At 30.7% G+C, this 6,310-nt stretch overlaps 1 non-coding gene across 1 annotated transcript; it reads right to left on the bottom strand.

Annotated features, from left to right (window-relative positions):
• Nucleotides 1–5,915: 5,915 nt before the first annotated feature.
• TRNAF-GAA (transfer RNA phenylalanine (anticodon GAA)) lies at nt 5,916–5,988 on the bottom strand. Its single transcript has one exon. It is a non-coding gene; the product is annotated as a tRNA-Phe (tRNA).
• Between the last annotated feature and the right edge of the window lie 322 nt (nt 5,989–6,310).

Genomic DNA, 6,310 nt, shown 5'->3' with positions numbered 1-6,310 from the left:
GTTGACCTCATACCTGGAGTATGGTTGTTCTAAGCGATGCCCAAAAGTTACAGTTAGTAACCTACTGAACCATTTTAAAGAAAAAGTATTTTGCACTTTAGCTCTTGTTTTGAGCATACATAATTATGGGTAGTACTTGACTTTCTGAAAATATATCAAAAGAAAATGCCACAATACTAGAAGCAAAATGTATATATTATACCTATTCTTCAGAACTAGTATATTATTAAAGAAATTGTAATGATAAAGATTTGTGTTCAATGATTTAAGGTATAAAGTGTAATTTATGAATCGACTTGGGCACAATAGCCTGTAAATAAAAGTTTTGAACTTGTATACATCAAAATGTCTCCTTAATAATGGGCGAAACGTTTGAGAAAAATAAAGAAAGTTGATATAAGGCATAAAAAGAAGTTGTGTTTTAGTGTAAAATGCATTTATCATTTATTTTAACCTTACAACGGTCTTTTTAATTATTAAAATATATTTTCAGTATTTATGAAAAAACACTGGATGTATGTAAATATCTTGGTAACTGGGGGGGAGGGAAGAAGGACTGGTTATTAATACAGATGGCAGAGGGCTGCAGGTTTCCGCCAAAAATAACACTACAGTTTAGTGGCGGGATTTGTGGCTGGCTATAAAATTTAACTTTAACCATATTTCATGAGTCCACTGAGCCACTTTCGAGGACAAGCCATAAAGACTTGGAGATTAACATCCACGACAGTCGCTTCTTATTTTTCATAGTTTCTATTTCCTCAAAGTGTTCCTGTTTTTGTTTACCCTGCTTTCATCAAAGAGGATCTTGCTCAATTTTCTTGTCTAAAATAAATATAGTATAAAAATGAACGCAACAAATCATCCATCATTAACATACCTTATTATCTCCTCATGGTTTAATATATTTTTAGCAATAGACAAAAAGTAATTGAGATACCATAACCTTCGTCTAATTTAAATTTAAATTAAGATATTTACGAAAATGAAAAATCGAACATTTTAAATGAGAGGTCATTATCTGATAAAATCTTTTTATAAAATGTATAGGCAAAAAAAAACAGGTGATGCTTGAGTTATCTAATTTCTTAAACGTTTTACTGAAATAAAAAAAAAAAAAACATTGTGAGACAAAGTCATACATCAATATAATAATAAAATATAAACCCAAAAAATAAAAAACAGCATCTTATATATTTTTTCAAACAAACCACTTTATACTGGCACCTCACAAAGATTGTAAGTGCAAACTATAGTTTCGAGTAGAAACAAGTTTTGGCGAATCTTGTAACTTTATTTATTTGTTTTATTATTATTTTTCAATATTTATTTATTATTTCATGTTTTAGTACCAATTATATTACATATTAAGTTTTGGCATCATTTAAAAGATTTGTACCAACTTAGATTAGACATTTTCCAACTCTTTTAGTCGTAAACAAATTTGTATTCTTCACATTAGTGTGATTGACAATCGTTATACCGGTAGATTTCATCCAAAATGATCATTCACAAAAATATTGGTTTTATCATCAAAAATATCATAATGCATAAATACTTCTACTAAACAAAAATTTAATTAAAACGGTTTTTCTTAAATTCCCTTGGATTAGTTTATTAGCAGACAAAAATGCAATTGCTAGATTTAGGGATTTAGATAGATTAATTCAATACAAATAAAAGTTTGGTATAAATTAATATATTTAGTAATTGACACATTGGTTAATCATTTAATTAATTTCTTATAATATCTATTGATTTCATAGAGGTAAATAACATTATATAATAAAAAAAGAAATAACTTCAATACGACTCAACCTAGCTACAAGAAACTAGGAAGTGGTTTAGGGCTCTATAAGCTTCAATATTTTTTTAAAAATTTTTAGTGAATAAAAAAGCATTAATAGAATTAGCAACATTTGTATTACTCTTCATAAAAAGAAGATTGGCATATAATAGGCATGAAGAAATGGCATAGTTTCTGAGCTGGAGGCCAAAAATGGTTAATTTTCTTAATAACTTTTTTTTACCTGAGAAATCAGGAAAGGCTATAGCCTCCCGGGAAAATCCATAATATTTAGCAAAAACCCCCATCAGTATTGGTTCAAGGCTATGGCAGAGCATAAAATACCAATAACTAAATATTGATGTTTATGTATTGAATATTATTGTTCTTAATTGTTGTACTTAATTTATATGCAAAAGATGTTTTGGAAACTTCAAACAAATAACTATGAACTTTACTACAGGCCAATAAATTTTTTATCAATTTTAGTACAACTGTCAATTATAATCATCAAAATAAAACAATGCAAAGAAAAAAAAAAAATCTTTATTTATTTTTATCTCTTCTGGTATTACTTTTCAAATGTTAAAATTTGAATTTAAGACTAAAAGTATTAGAATTAGCAGTTGTTTCTTAAATTGTTCTTTCACCTGTGAGGTAACTTAGATATATATTTTTTGTTTTTACAAATAAAAATAACTCAATAAACGGATCCGTTTCAACCTTTGAGAGTAACTAAGGATACATTTTTTTCTAAAGTGTTCCAAATTTCTGCTATATATTCTACATTATTAAAATAGATGCATATTTTTTTTTGTAGCGCTGTGGCAGCGTGGTAAGGCGCGACTAACTCCAAGGACCAGAGTTTAAATCCGGCTGAGCAGAAAAGTGTTTTCTGTTATACTATAGCTGTGAGTAAACCCTGGGATCCACCCAGCCTAAATTATATTAAATTGGGTACCGTTAATTAGGTAAAAATCTGGCCTGATTCTGACCATATCACCTCCTTACGCAACCGTTGATCTAGTAACAGTACTGAACTCCTGACCCTTTATGGATTGTAGTGGTACATATTTTTTTTTTTTTAATCTACCCATGTAGTACAACAAATTTTATTATTACCTTTGTTCTTCCTCAAGGTAGTATCCTTGGTCCCATCCTCTACACCGTCTATAGAGTTGACATTCCAACCAATCCTAACACTATCCTCACCACGTATGCTGATGACACATGTGTGCTCGCTGTTAATATTAACCCATTAATTGTATCCCAAAGTCTCTAATCCCATATCACAGCCCTCGAAGATTGGTATCGTAATTGGGGGATTAAGGTAAATTCCAACAAATCCCACCAAATCATCTTTACCCTTCGTCGTAAACCTACTGACTGCCCTACAGTTTCATTTAATGATGTTACTCTTACCACTGTCGAACAGATCCGCTACCTTGGACTACATTTGGACAAACGATTAACCTGGAATCCTCACACCAGACTGAAAAGACAGGAAACTGCGCGTCGATTTCGACTATTACAGCACTTACTAGACAAACGGTTTAACTTCCAACACATTACAAAAGACTGATCTACATGACTGTAATAAGGCCAATCTGGACATATGGAGTTGAGCTTTGGGGCTCCACTAAACCTTCGAATTCCTCTCGTATTCAACCCTTACAATGCAAAATCCTTCGTAAAATCCTCAATGCTCCTTACTTTGTCACAAATAAAATCATAAATAAAGACCTTATTGTTCCCTATGTAACCGATCTAGCATGAACCAGAAATCACTCCTTCCATTATAAACTCTCTAACCACTCAAACCCCCTAGTTTCTAATATTGCATCATTTTCCTTTCCTGACAATCCTCCGAGGCGCCTGAAAAGAAGATGGCCACCAGACCAGCTTATGTAAAATGTCATTAGAGTACCACCAATGGGTAGTTTCTCTACACGCCTGTAACACTCCAATTTAACTTACATAAGATTTACTAAATGCATTATAATGTACAGTTGTAAATAGCAATAAATAAATATTAAAAAAAAAAAATTATTTTAATTTAATAACTTATAAATTAACATAACATTATGAATTTTATATTTTAATAAGATGCGATATTTTATATCAAAATTTTATTACACTATCAACGTATTGTGTTACGACTAGTTCTTCTTTTCTGTACTTTCTTCTACTAACCGCATTTCTGTTCACTCTACCTTTAAAACAGTTCGTTGTATCATAGTGAAATTTTAACTGATGTTGTAGATTATCAGTGGATGTAAAAAAAAAAAATAAAAATAAAAAAAGCGCTGTTAAAGCAAAATTGCAATCCCGAGTGGGAATACTGCTAACGAGTAGATTGACATTGTTACCGAATAGAAGGAAAGGAATTCCCTCACAGCGTCCGAGCTGTCAACCAATGCCTGCAACAGACTTCAGATTCCTGTACAACTGCTGCACTTTTTGCAACAAGTTTTAAAAAAAAGAAGAAAAAGTTGGTACTGCGGCTAGCACAAAGGAATCTACTAGTTCCGCTTGTTGAAAGTTTTTTTTACAATTCGCACCTCCGATATAGCTATACATAATTATTTTACCCTATATCGGACAGGGTTAAAAAAAATCATTGAATATGTATAGATTTGAAAGAAATGTATTAAAATAAACAAATATTGAATTAATGTTTAAAAAAAAAAATTATATGAAAATGTTACAATCTGCCACTAACACGTATTACTACGATAATTAATTTACATTGATGACGTAAGTAAAATACAAATAAAGAAATAAAATCCCATAGAAACGGTATTAATAACTTTTAAAAACATTAAAATTAGCATGTCCAATTGTTACTGATCCATAAGATCTCAAAATCCTTTTCACTCTCATACGAGCCGTCATAAGGGTATAGATATTAGGGATATTCAAACCTGAGCCACTGTTAATGATTTGAATGAACTATGGTTATCTTATCCAGTGGATTTTGTATATAAATACTTTGAAAATTTATTTATAATTTCATTGTTAAAAAACAAGCAGTAATAAAGTTCCTATATTTTCCTGATTCAAACTTTATTTATTAATTTTATTTATGAGGTGTAGATAGTTGACCGTAGATTAATGATTGGAGAAGTTTGTCGGGGGGTGCGGTCAGCAAAGAACAACATAAATAAACAAGAAGATAAATCATTTTATTTATCTTCACAGTTTTCATGATGTGCTAAATGTAAAATGTTTTACCATGTTAAATGATATAAGTATATTTTGTGAGTAGCCCTATTTAAAGTCATGTTAAATGGTAAATGAGTCAGAGCTCCTAGCGGATTTTCTGAGCAACGTGTTACATTATTAAATTAAGTGAATATCCAACGGAACTCACAGTTTAATCCCTCGATTAATAAAAATGGATCTTAGCCAAACCTAATACATCATGCCTAACTTATAACGAAACAAAAAAACCTAAACAAGAAACGAATATTATTTCTAGGATACTATTGCATAACATAACCACAAGTCTCTAAAATATCAGTAAATAAATAACCAGTTAACCTTTCGTCAAATCAAGAATGATTAGAACAGAAAAGAAATAAGATAAGATAAATGCAAACCACACATAGCACATTTATGTTATAAGCATATGTTATAATTTATGTATTGCACATTGTCTAATTGGTTTATCTGTTCTAGATAATTGATGTGAGATGTGATAACTCTGAGCCGCACTTATGTCTGTCTCTTAATAATGCTTGAATAGGTAAAACGTTGAATAGTTTATTATTTAGTGCTACTTGAAAAACTAAAACCTTGGTTTCGATGTCTTGTATTCTTGGCAGGATCAAAGCTTATAATTATTAATCCATTTCGAAAAACCCTAAAATATAAACCTTTATAGAAACGTTAATTATAGGTTTATCGGTCTCTGAGAACCTTAAATCATGTATTTCCATCGAAAACTGGAATTCGAAATTTTCCACGTTTGAAATACTCTCCCTTACTATATATATATAGGTAACTGAAAGTAAAAAAAGAACAGAGGTTTGCTTCGCCACTAGATTATGGCCTATTTCTCTAAGGTGTACGAAAGTCGCAGAGGACAGACATTAAAAAATAATTCCATAGTAAAAAAAAAAATAATTGCCGAAACCCGGGATCGAACCAGGGACCTTTAGATCTTCAGTCTAACGCTCTCCCAACTGAGCTATTTCGGCTCATGATACACATGGTTAAGTGGTGTGGTGACCGGAAATATTATTATTTTTAAAATCCACTTCTTTGAAGTATAAACTATGAAAGTATTTGATAATTAAATGAAGGGAGAAGAAATGATAAAATTGAGATTGGAAAATCGGAGACAGCAAGGCATACAAGATTTCTTCAAATTTCAATCATATAGTATACTGTTATTTTATATCTTATTGAACTTTTTTACTCTAGGTAAATTTGATATTCGAAATTCTCACATGGAGAAACCTGTAAAATTTTATAGTAACAGAAAAAAAGATGAATGGAATATGGTTCGGGTGCGATAAA

This window comes from Halyomorpha halys, unplaced genomic scaffold, assembly GCF_000696795.3.
Source record: "Halyomorpha halys isolate HHAL.00 unplaced genomic scaffold, Hhal_1.1 Scaffold476.1, whole genome shotgun sequence".
Taxonomy (NCBI): Eukaryota; Metazoa; Arthropoda; class Insecta; order Hemiptera; family Pentatomidae; genus Halyomorpha; species Halyomorpha halys.
Note: the sequence above shows the minus strand (reverse complement) of the source record. Positions and strands in the feature narration are given on the sequence as shown.